Here is a 12,198-nt window from a genome sequence, read left to right on the forward strand (position 1 = left end):
TGGGATTAACATATACACATTACTATACATATACATATGCACATTACTCTATATAAAGCAGGAACAACAAAGGCCCACTCTATAGAATAGGGAACTACATTCAATGTCTTTAAAAATACAGATTTTATATATTATATAGATGCATATATAATTTATGCAATCTCTTTACTGGTAATCTACACAAAAAGTGAAGCTTCTTATTGAAATGTCAGGACAACTGATTGAATAGTCGTTTATTCACCCATCTCTTCATAAAACATTTAATTATCTATATGCTGGACACTGTGATAGTAATAAGAGGTTCATAATCACCATCTTCCATTTTTCCTTTGGTCTTATTTATTTTTAGGGATTCTTTATATAGGAAATACACTACTTTTTTGTTTATGATGTGTTGCAGGTAAGTTTTTCACTTAATTTATCATATATGCTTGCTTAGGTGTGTTTTTCATCTACATACAGTGAAATTTATTGTTTGATACATATTTAATTGGATTCATCAATCACAATTTATCAATTATGCATTCTGAAATTTAGTCATAGTAGAGCTGCATCTTTGAGAACTTGTAAAAATATATATATAAAAAAGTTAAAGGGAAATCTTGAGAAATAATGGGAAATCATTATTTAATGAGTCTGTAAGGAAGATGACTATTCATACCATAAAATTAAAATAAAACAAAACAAATAAAAGCAGGAAGGAATATATTCTTTAGAATCTGTGACTTACAGAAGCAAAGAAGAAAAAAAGAAGAAAAGGGAAGCATGAAACTATAGAGTGATCAGTTGTTTTCAAACCAAACGCATCAGAATCTATAGAAATGTAAGCCAAAAGTATGTCTCTCATTTAGTTTTTAATCATAGGCAATTTCACCAAGTGAGCAGATTATTATTCAACTGTCAAGCTTCCCTGGTGGCTCAGATATTAAAGAATCTGCCTGCAATGCAGGAGACCTGGGTTTAACCCCTGGGTCGGGAAGATCCCTTGGAGAAGGAAATGGTTACCCAATCCAGTACTCTTGCCTGAAGAAGTTCATGGACAGAGGTGGCTCCCTTTCAACAACCTTGAACTGCTTCTTAGAGTTCAGTCTTTTGATATATTTAAATCTGGAGACACTCAAAGCTATCTGAGAAAAAGACTAGGCTTTATAGAGTGGGGTCCATAATCATCTACTTTCATGGAACACATAAAAAGCCTTTTCTTGAATATGATTTGCCACAGTAAAGCAATTGTGAAGCCTGAATTTATTACAGTAATCACAGCATTGCCTGATACTGCATCAACTTTCATCAGGCACCCAGGTGCTAAGCAAAACTCACAGTATAAAGCAGCTGACAAGTTGAAGATAACCAGACATTCAGTAGAAGTAAAAAATGTGGTTTCTAGCCAAAAAATAAGAGAAATGTCCATGTGAATGACAACATACCAAGGGTAGGTAGTCAAATGAACAGTCATCGCTACAGTGTTCTATAGTAACAGATACTGTGTGCTTTTAATGTGTGTGTGTGTGTGTGTGTGTGTGTGTGCATGTACAACTTTGTGTATGGAGAATGGGGATCCTAATATGTTTAAGTAAGGACAGACACATCACCTTTATGTAAAGTTCTGCTGAAAATATGACACTTGTACAAGCCCATTTTTGTTCTTGAAGGTAGCTTGCTTTGCTTTGCTACATTCAGTGCACATTCTTTCTATTCATTGGGAAGCCATAAATAGACCAGTTTATATAAAGAATATCACAAAGCTATTTTACTTCAAACATTTTTTTAAAATATTTACTTTAATTGTCTCCCTGCGCGTGCTGTTGTGACAAACGTGTTTGAAGATCCAGTGCTAATATAGAAAAGATTCTGTGCCAGTTATGCCATTAAGATATTCAAGACACTGCATTATAAAATAACTGGACATTGGAGAGCCTGGGAAATTTGGAAAAATCATTTGGGTAACCAAACATTTATGATTTTACAGAGGGGAAGCTAAAGAGTCTTTAATGTGAAGAATGCAAGACAGAACATCTGAGCAAGATCTGGCATATTCATACTGAATTCCACTCCCTAATTCATATTATTAAACTTTTCAAATCACTTTAATCTTATAAATCATTAAATCACTTCCAGGCCATCCTTGTCTGTCCTTTCCAAACATTTTTAAACACACTCCTGATTCTCTATATATTATCTGCATGCCTGTTGAGAAATGCAATGCAAATTTTTCTTATTTCCAATAAATTTATGTTGTTGCTATTTAGGTGACAAGAAAAGTAAAAGGAAAAATGTCTTTCTAAAAATCCTTTGATATTATGATACTTTCTTGCAGATTAAAAAAAAATCACACTTTTAGACTATCACACATTTAAGAGCTAAAGTATAATGTTATGATAAGTTTGAAATTTAGAAACAGTAGAACTTCATCTTGATATGATTGAACATTGCATTATTCAGATACAAATCATAAAATTGGGCTACTCTTCCCCTAATTAAAATAAAATAAACATTTTTATACACAAAGCAATATACATAACTATATTACTGGTCTCCAAGATTTATATGAGTCTTGCTGCACAGTCATTGAATTTTTCATGAAAGCAGACCATTGGACAATTATTGAAAAACTGTAAACACTTGAAAAAATTTTTGAATTGTTTGAATTGTTTTGTACCAAATGAGCTCAGTTCAGTTCAGTTTGGTCACTCAGTCATGTCTGACTCTTTGCGAGCCCATGAATCGCAGCACACCAGGCCTCCCTGTCCATCACCAACTCCCGGAGTCTACTCAAACCCATGCCCATCGAGTCAGTGATGCCATCCAGCCATCTCATCCTCTGTTGTCCCCTTCTCCTCCTGCCCCCAATCCTTCCCAGCATCAGGGTCTTTTCCAATGAGTCAACTCTTCGCATGAGGTGGCCAAAGTATTGGAGTTTCAGCTTCAGCATCAGTCCTTCCAATGAACACCCAGGACTGATCTTCTTTAGGATGGACTGGTTGGATCTCCTTGCAGTCCATGGGACTCTCAAGAGTCTTCTCCAACACCATAGTTCAAAAGCATCAATTTTTCGGTGCTCAGCTTTCTTCACCAAATGAGTAGGTGTTACTCTTAGGAAAATGTATTGTTTATATTTGCTTTATTAGTATTGATGATCATTTTTAAATGAAACAATTATAGTAAAATAATTTGGTGATTAGAATTTTATCTGACCACAGTTTAACAAGCCAAAAAATTATATATGTCACTCTCTCTTTTCCTGACAATTCTGTGATAATCTGTTAGGAACATAATGTATGTCATGTTGGTTTACATATTTATACATCTTGCAGATATTTTGAAAGTCATTTTCTTAAAGTCCACAATAAATAGCCTAAATAAACACACTTCCCACAGAAACTAAGGAGGAGATATATGTTCAGTTTCAAGGTAAGGAAAGAGATAACTGGGATTATAGAGTAGCATCCCTTTAATGATATGACTTATATCCCTTTATGATATGACTGTACAGTGAACTTGACTGCATAACTAATTACAATTATGTGAAGTAATATCTCTAAATCTGGTGTAACATCCTCTGATTGGATTGAGTCTCTTTCTTAATAATATCTACTATTCCTTGCATAGTATGAAAATAAAATATTAGAACTTACAATAGTTAGAAATGTTAATTTGTACTGTATTTTAGATTCTACACATACGTGGAGAGGAGGAAAGGATTGAGAGTCTGGGATTAGCAGAGATAAACTGCTAAATATAAGGTGGGTAAACAACAAGGTCCTACTGTATTACATAAGAAACTGTATTCAATGTCTTGTGATAAATTATAATGGTAAAGTATGAAAAATAATATATATATGTACAACTGAGTCACTTTGCTGTACAGAAGACACTAACACAACATTGTAAATCAACTTGATCTCAATAACATTTGAAAAAAGAAATTATTGCAACTATACTCAGTTCAATAGTCACTTTGTGAAAGACATGGCAGCTTAAATAAGATATTTTTTGGCTATTCTATCCAATGTATGGAAAGATTAACTGGTGAGATATAATGCCTTCATTTATCTGAAGCACTTAAATTATTTTTATTTTTTAAAAAGATTCTATTTAAAACCCACTGTATGCTAAATTTAAACAATACAATTTTGTTGCTAGTCACTCAGTCGTGTCCAACTCATTGTGACCCCAACTGTAGCTCGCCAGGCTCCTCTGTCCATGGAATTCTTCAGGCAGGAATACTGGAGTGGGTAGTCATTCCCTTCTCCAGCATATCTTGCAGGCCCAGGGATCAAACCTGGGTCTCCCACATGATGGGCAGGCTCTTTACCAACCGAGCCACCAGGAAAGCCTTACTTGCCTGTCAATGCAGGAGACACAGGAGGCCCAGGTTTGATCCCTGGTTTGGGAAGATCCCCTAGAGAAGGAAATGGCAACCCACTCCAGTATTCTTGCCTGGAAAATCTGATGGACAGGGAGAGCTTGGCAGGCTACAGTCCATGGGACTGCAAAGAGTCACACATGACTAAGCACGCACACGTGAGCATGTGCACACACACACACACACACACACACACACAATTTTGTCTCATGAGAATATTATTTTTGCCCAGAAGGACAACTACACATATTTTTTTGGAATATGAAGCTGTACCTTTGGGCAATGCTTTTGAAAGTCAGTAACTTGTCTTTTTTCCACTTTTGCCACAAAATTTCATTTTCCCAATACCAACCACTTATTCAGCTCCAAATCTTATTTTAGGAAGAGCAATACCAAATCTCATGGCTTAAATGAAAATGGTTATTAGGGAAAAACAAAATAATCTATTAATTACTGCATATTAATATTTTAAATTCTTAATCTAATAAAGCTATTGGTTTAGGAGAGACTTGGGGTCACTTAGACACCAAAGCCACTGACCCTCTAAATGAATTTTTAGTTTTTGATTCTTAGACTGGTTACTTAATCCATATTATTCTGCCCTAAGGTACTGGTCCAGAAGTATATGGAGAAACCAGATTATTAAATATTTGCACTTGCTCTTATGGGACAACAGAACAAGCAAAACATAGTTTCTGTACTGACAGATGTATATTCTAATAGAGGAAAATAATATGTTTCTATCTTATATCAAGTCAGATCATGAATTCCTTAATGCCAAATTCAGTTTTAAATTGAAGAAGGTAGGGAAAACCACTAGATCATTCAGGTATGACCTATATCAAATCCCTTATGGTTATACAGTGGAAGTGACAAATAGATTCAAGGGATTAGATGTGATAGACAGAGTGCCTGAAGAACTATGGACAGAGGTGCATGACAATGTACAGGAGGCAGGGATCAAGACCACCCCAAAGAACAAGAAATGCAAAAAGGCAAAATGGTTGTCTGAGGAGGCCTTACAAACAGCTATGAAAAGAAGAGCAGAAAAAGGCAAAGGAGAAAAGGAAAGATATACCCATTTGAATGCAGAGTTCCAAAGAATAGCAAGGAATGATAAGAAAGCCTTCCTCAGTAATTAGTGCAAAGAAATAGAGGAAAACAATAGAATGGGAAAGACTAGAGACCTTTTCAAGAAAATTAGAGATACTAAGGGAACATTTCATGCAAAGGTGGACACAATAAACTACAGAAAAGGTATGGTCCTAATAGAAGCAGAAGATATTAAGAAGAGGTAGCAAGAACACCAGAAAACTATTAAAAAAAAAAAAAAAAAAGATCTTCATGACCCAGATAATCATGATGATGTGATCACCAACCTAGAGCCAGACATCCTGGAATGTGCAGTCAAGAGGGCCTCAGGAAGCATCACTATGAACAAAGGTAGTGGAGGTGATGGAATTCCAGGTGAGCTATTTCAAATGCTAAAAGATGATGCTGTGAAAGTGCTGCAACAATATGCCAGCAAATGTGGAAAAGTCAGTAGTGACCACAGGACTGGAAATGTCAGTTTTCATTCAAATCCCAAAGAAAGGCAATGTCAAGGAATGCTCAAATTACCACACAATTGCACTCATCTCACACGGTAGCAAAGGAATGTTCAAAATTCTCCAAGCCAGGCTTCAACAGTACAACAGTGCAACAGAACTTCCAGATGTTCAAGCTGGATTTAGAAAAGGCAGAGGAACAAGAGATCAAATTGCCAACATCCACTGGATCATCGAAAAAGCAAGGGAGTTCCAGAAAAACATCTACTTCTGCTTTATTGACTATGCCAAAGCCTTTGACCGAGTGGATTACAACAAACTGTGGAAAATTCTTCAAGAGATAATACCAGACCATCTGGCCTGCCTCCTGAAAAATCTGTATACTGGTCAAGAAGCAACAGTTAGACTGGACATGGAACAACAGATTGGTTCCAAATTGGGAAAGGAGTACATCAAGCTGTATATTGTCACCCTGCTTACATGCAGAGTACATCATGAGAAATGCTGGACTGCTGGAATCAAGATTGCCAGGAGAATTATCAATAATCTCAGATATGCAGATGACACCACCCTTATGGCAGAAAGTGAAGAACTAAAGAATCTCTTGATGAAAGTGAAAGAGGAGAGTGAAAAAGTAGGCTTAAAACTCAACATTCAGAAATCTAAGATCATGGCATCCGGTCCCATCACTTCATGGCAAATAGATGGGGAAACAATGGAAACAGTGACAGACGTTATTTTTGTGGGGCCCATAAATCACTGCAGATGGTGATTGCAGCCATGAAATTAAAAGACACTTGCTCCTTGAAAGAAAAGTTATGACCAACATGGACAGCTTATTAAAAAGCAGGACATTACTTTGCCAACAAAGGTCTGTCTAGTCAAAGCTATGGTTTTTCTAGTAGTCATGTATGGATGTGAGAGTTGGACTATAAAGAAAGCTGAGTGCATAATAATTGATGCTTTTGAACTGTGGTGTTAGAGAAGACGCCTGAGAGTCCTTTGGATAGCTAGGAGATCCAACCAGTCCATCCTAAAAGAGATCAGTCCTGAATATTCATTGGCAGGACTGATGCTGCAGCTCAAACTCCAATCCTTTGGCCACCTGATGCAAAGAACTGACCCATCTGAAAAGACCCTGATGCTGGCAAATATTCATGGCAGGAGAAGGGGATGACAGAGGATGAGATGGCTGGACGGCATCACCAATTCAAAGGACACAAATTTGAGTAAGTACAGGGAGTTGGTGACGGACAGGGAAGCCTGGCATTCTGCCGTCCATGGGGTTGCAAGAGTGGTACACAACTGAGCCACTGAACTGAACTGAACTAATCAAGTCCTAGGTATAATCTATTCTGATGAGAACTGCAGAAAACTTCAAAGTGACATCTGAACTAATTCTTGCAGAATCAAGAGTCTGATAGATGATGATAGGCAGTAAATGGAGGAAAACATTCTGAGAAAAGAGTGCAGAAAAGTCCATGACTTTTATCAATGTGAACCTGTCATTTGTGTGAATTTGAAATTATAGCAGAGCTTTGCTGTAATAGTTTTCTTGTAGTATATGCAAAATTCTCTTTTTTGGAGCAAAGACTAGAACTTGTATAGCTTTAGTTTTCAATAAAGTAAGGGTCTAGTGGGAAAATTAAGGTAGTTTTAGTTTAAAATAAATGTCATGCATTACCCTTTGTTATCTGAGTAGCAAAGTTTCACTCTTTGTTTTACAAAAAAGTATTGGAAAAATTTGAATGCTCAACATTTGGAGAATATTATGTTATTAGGCAAGAGTTAGTATTTTTCTAGTACACTTGATCTTTATCATGAGTCTTTCAGAACTTTATTTAATATTAAATTTCTTGTTTTTAAAAGCCAACTTTCTTTTCTTTTACATTATCAGGAGAAGCAAACAGACAATTATGGAATAAGTGCTAAAAGAATTATGGAGTAAAGTAAAAAAACAGAATTAGCTTCCAAAACACATATAGTTTGAATACTATAAGCTGAAAAAAGTGATGATAATCAAAGTCTGATGATGAAAACAATGATAGCATGCAGATTATATATGAAGAGAAAAATCACTTCCACATATTTGATGCCATGTTTATACAGTCTCTGGATTCATGAGAGGTGGGTGACAATCTACTGATGAAAGCTGGGTAAGACCATGTGTAAAATACTGAATTCTATTCTTACTGGTATTGACAAACTGTGAAAGACATATATAGGAGCCATGAAAATGATTAAGAGGCCAAAGACTCAATTCTTGATAAACTATTACAATGTAATTTGGAGAGATTAAGTAAACAGTGTGATGCCCATACAAATATTAATAACATAATATTCATAAAGAAGTGAAATTACTTGGCTAACCCAAGAGCAAATTGTTAGAAATGATTAACTATGATCATATAATTACCTTTTTATCTTAATTTCTTTGTAAACTGTTAATATTGTACATTTGCTATGTCTACTGACATGTGATAGAGTTTGAAGTGATAAATATAAGGTCATTCTAAACCTTTAGTTTCTTGTTGAAGATATTTTGAAATTTATAACACTAGTACTTGCTGTTTCTGGAGCTACAAAAGGTGCCATAATCAATTAGAAAGGAGCAATGTGTGTGATTTAAAATAAAGTATATGTGTTCAGGTTATTTTTCTTAATCCTTCAACTACATATTTTTCTTAATATCTTTTTCTGTGAACACAACTTTATTAGAATACTAATCCTGATCGATACAATTGAATTTCTGTTGATTAATTTTATCTCAAGTGGGAGATTTCTAAGGGGAAGCTAATGTGTAAACAATATTCAGAATCATTGCTACTTTGTGACCATGACCTGATTTAATGAAATAATAATATTTTGGACACACTTGCTTTTCATTACGTTACAATAACTGTAGTTATCATAGAACATTCACAGATAGTTCTCCCAAAAGCATTATAATATAGTCATGAAAAACAATTTCTTAGGAAAATAAAGTGACATTTGAACAAAACAGTTCCTTAGGAAAACAAAGTGATATCTGAACACTCTTCTGTCCTTTGTCTTTTAAGTTGCGTCGAAATAAATGAGTAAGTGGAAAATGCAATTTCTACCTAGCCACTTTCATTCCTTTATTGATCAGGAACTTCTCTGAGAATTCATTAACTTGCACTTGATGAGTTGCTTCATCATGTGTCTGATATAGTTGGGTGTCTGACATGTATAGGAGACATAGAATTAGATTATATTAGGTAGCAGAAGAACGGAGAAGACAATGGCACCCCACTCCAGTACTCTTGCCTGGAAAATCTCATGGACAGAGGGGCCTGGTAGGCTGTGGTCCACGGGTACGCTAAGAGTTGGACACGACTGAGCGACTTCACTTTCACTTTTCACTTTCATGCATTGGAGAGGGAAATGGCAACCTACTCCAGTGTTCATGCCTGGAGAATCCCAGGGACGAGGGAGCCCGATGGGCTGCCGTCTATGGGGTCGCACAGAGTCGGACACGGCTGAAGTGACTTAGCAGCAGCAGCAGCAGCAGCAGCAGCAGAAGTGGTGAATTAAAAATGAAGAATGAATACAGACATAATTACAGGAAAAATACAGTGAATAAAAGAGAAGGGAAGATGTATGTTGAGTCAGTCTTTTTTTCCTCCACTCATTATTCATACATTAGCTTGAATTTCTAAATTAGAATTTCAGTAATATAATATTTCTATACTCTTAAAGTAACGTCTAATCCACTATCCTAATTTTAGGCACTGCAAGAAGACAATGTGAATTTTATCAAATCTCTCAAATATCCTGGTTTTAAAATTCAAAGGGTAAATAATCTTAAGCAGGGAACCTTGATCTTTTGAAGGGAATTGATATTAAGTAGGTTATTGTTCATCATGTATGAAACTATTTAGCTTGACTTCTTTGAGTAGAACAGGCAGGAAATGCTAATGCTGAGGACCAGGACTTGCAGGATACTCCTGAAGGGTGCATTGCAGGTGCATTGCAATTGACAAGCTGGCACTGAGTTTAAGTCTATATATCAGTACTTCAAAGCCTCTTCCAACTTTAAGATTTTGTGGCAATTTAGTAATTTCCAATTAAAGTTTTATTACCGGAAAGGATAGAAAACTAAAAAATTGAATAGAGAACATTTACTTGGGGTCAACATATACATAAACTAATAGAACATTTTATAACAAACATAACTATGATCAATACATTCTTACTCTTCCTAATTCAATCTCAGATCACAGGAAAGTGATATTGATATTGAACGTCATTAGTTCTGATATGGGTCAGTCTTAAAGAGAAACTTGCTTTGCACTTTATATAATGCAAATCTTTTTCCAGTTCAAGAAACAGCTCAAAGGTTTTCATCATGAAGCCCATAACCCCAAGTGCTCAGTAAATATTTAAGGAGAACTAGCTAATGCTATATAATAGAGCTTTTCCATTTATAAAACCAACAGTTTTGGCCTGCAAACTGAACTACAAAGTGTATTTTAGATATTTACAAACTATTAAAATTGTTCATGAGTATCTTCAAAATAAGATTTGAAGAAAAGAAAGAGTCTGGAATTTAAGATTAGCAAAATAAAATCTTATAATGCATACCAGTGATATTTTTAACCTGTGTTAGAATATATTGTACTCTAAGATTGATTCCATTTGAGAAATAAATTTACTGCAGAAAAATTTACCAAAACATTCAATGTACTTTACATTAAAAATTTCACATATAATCAGGTATGTGTTTATTTCTGTTAGTATATAATGTCCTAAATTGACTCATCTTAATTTACCTGTATACAGACAGGCAGAGGTGCCTTATCTATTCTTTTTGCAAGTTTTTAGGGTAAAATTTATAACTAGATCATGAAAATGTATAGGTTAAAATTTTCAACTCAAATTCCCCAAACTTTTCAATTCATGATGAAATTAAAATAGATTATATGGAAAGAAAAAAGTTGAAATGTGCCAAAATTAGAGACTTTGATGCTGTCCAGCTTTAGAGATCATACAGCTGATATTACTCTGGATTAGTTTATGTGATATGAGTAGCTATGATCTTATGAAGTGATGTAAATTACCATTATGATAGGCTATAAATTATTACTATATTTTTTGCAGAGAATCAAAAACATGGAAAACAAAGATAATCTTAAATGCTATTCCAAAATATCTGCCAAGTTAGAAAAACATATTTAGTGTCATCAAGAGGTATGAGTCAGGCAGATGATTTTTGGTGATGAGAGGTTGGGTGATTCCTACTTTGAATCCCTTATACAACTAGATTGCAGTTAGATAGAGACTGAAGCTGGTGACCTTTTCCTCCTCACCTGTTTAGCACCTGGGCTGGAATGACTGAAATTCTTGAGGTCTTTATTGGTCACCTCTCTCCCCAGGAAGTATCTTTTTAGCTTGTACAGGCTCTGTGGCTTTTCGTCAAATAGGAAATGCCTCTTCAAGTATCACTCTATTAAGAACTTTGAGCTTCCTATTAATAATATTAGAATTTACTATAAAAACAAAAGGCACAGCCTCAAATCACCTTCAGAAAGGTTATTTTCTATCTTGGGCCCTATATCAGGCTGTTGTGGAACAAGTCCCTTAAAATTCTTAGGAGCCCTATTACTGAACAAAATTCTTTAAGGACCTTAAGTCTTTTGAGATTTTCTATGGTGCAGCATTTTTTAACTTTTTTTTTCCATTTTTTATCTTAGTAAAGGATTTAACTGCCTCATTTTGAATTGTATCTTTGCCCATTTCTCACTCCGAGAATATTTTGCTGGGGAAAAGAAAGATTTTTATTTTTGAATCCAGCAATTCCTTGTTCCTATATATGTCCTCTAAATTATGCTAAAAAATGGAACTACTTTTTCTTTAAGGCATCTTTCTCTTCCCTATTACATACATCTAAAGGAAACAATGTAGAACTTTAAATTTTTGGTGTTGAAATCTTCTTAATTATGCACGAATTATAACCCCTTTCCATTTTTCGCATTACAGAGAAAAAAATTTCTGCAACTTTCTGTCAGCACATAATTGGTACCTTTCCTTCAAGCCCACATCCACAGTTTCCTTGAGTCCTTTGCAGCTTCTAATAACTTTTTTTAAAGTCCTTTCCATTTCTACCCACTGCATGATATGAAAGTTAATGACATACATTTTATATTTTTTCATATACTTATCTTGCATGTAAAAAGTAAACACCATTTCAGTTATTTATTGTGCATAATGAATTACCCCGATATTTAAGGGTATACAGTGACAATAATTTTCATAAAATATCGG

Source organism: Muntiacus reevesi, chromosome 6 (genome assembly GCF_963930625.1).
Source record: "Muntiacus reevesi chromosome 6, mMunRee1.1, whole genome shotgun sequence".
Lineage (NCBI taxonomy): Eukaryota > Metazoa > Chordata > Mammalia > Artiodactyla > Cervidae > Muntiacus > Muntiacus reevesi.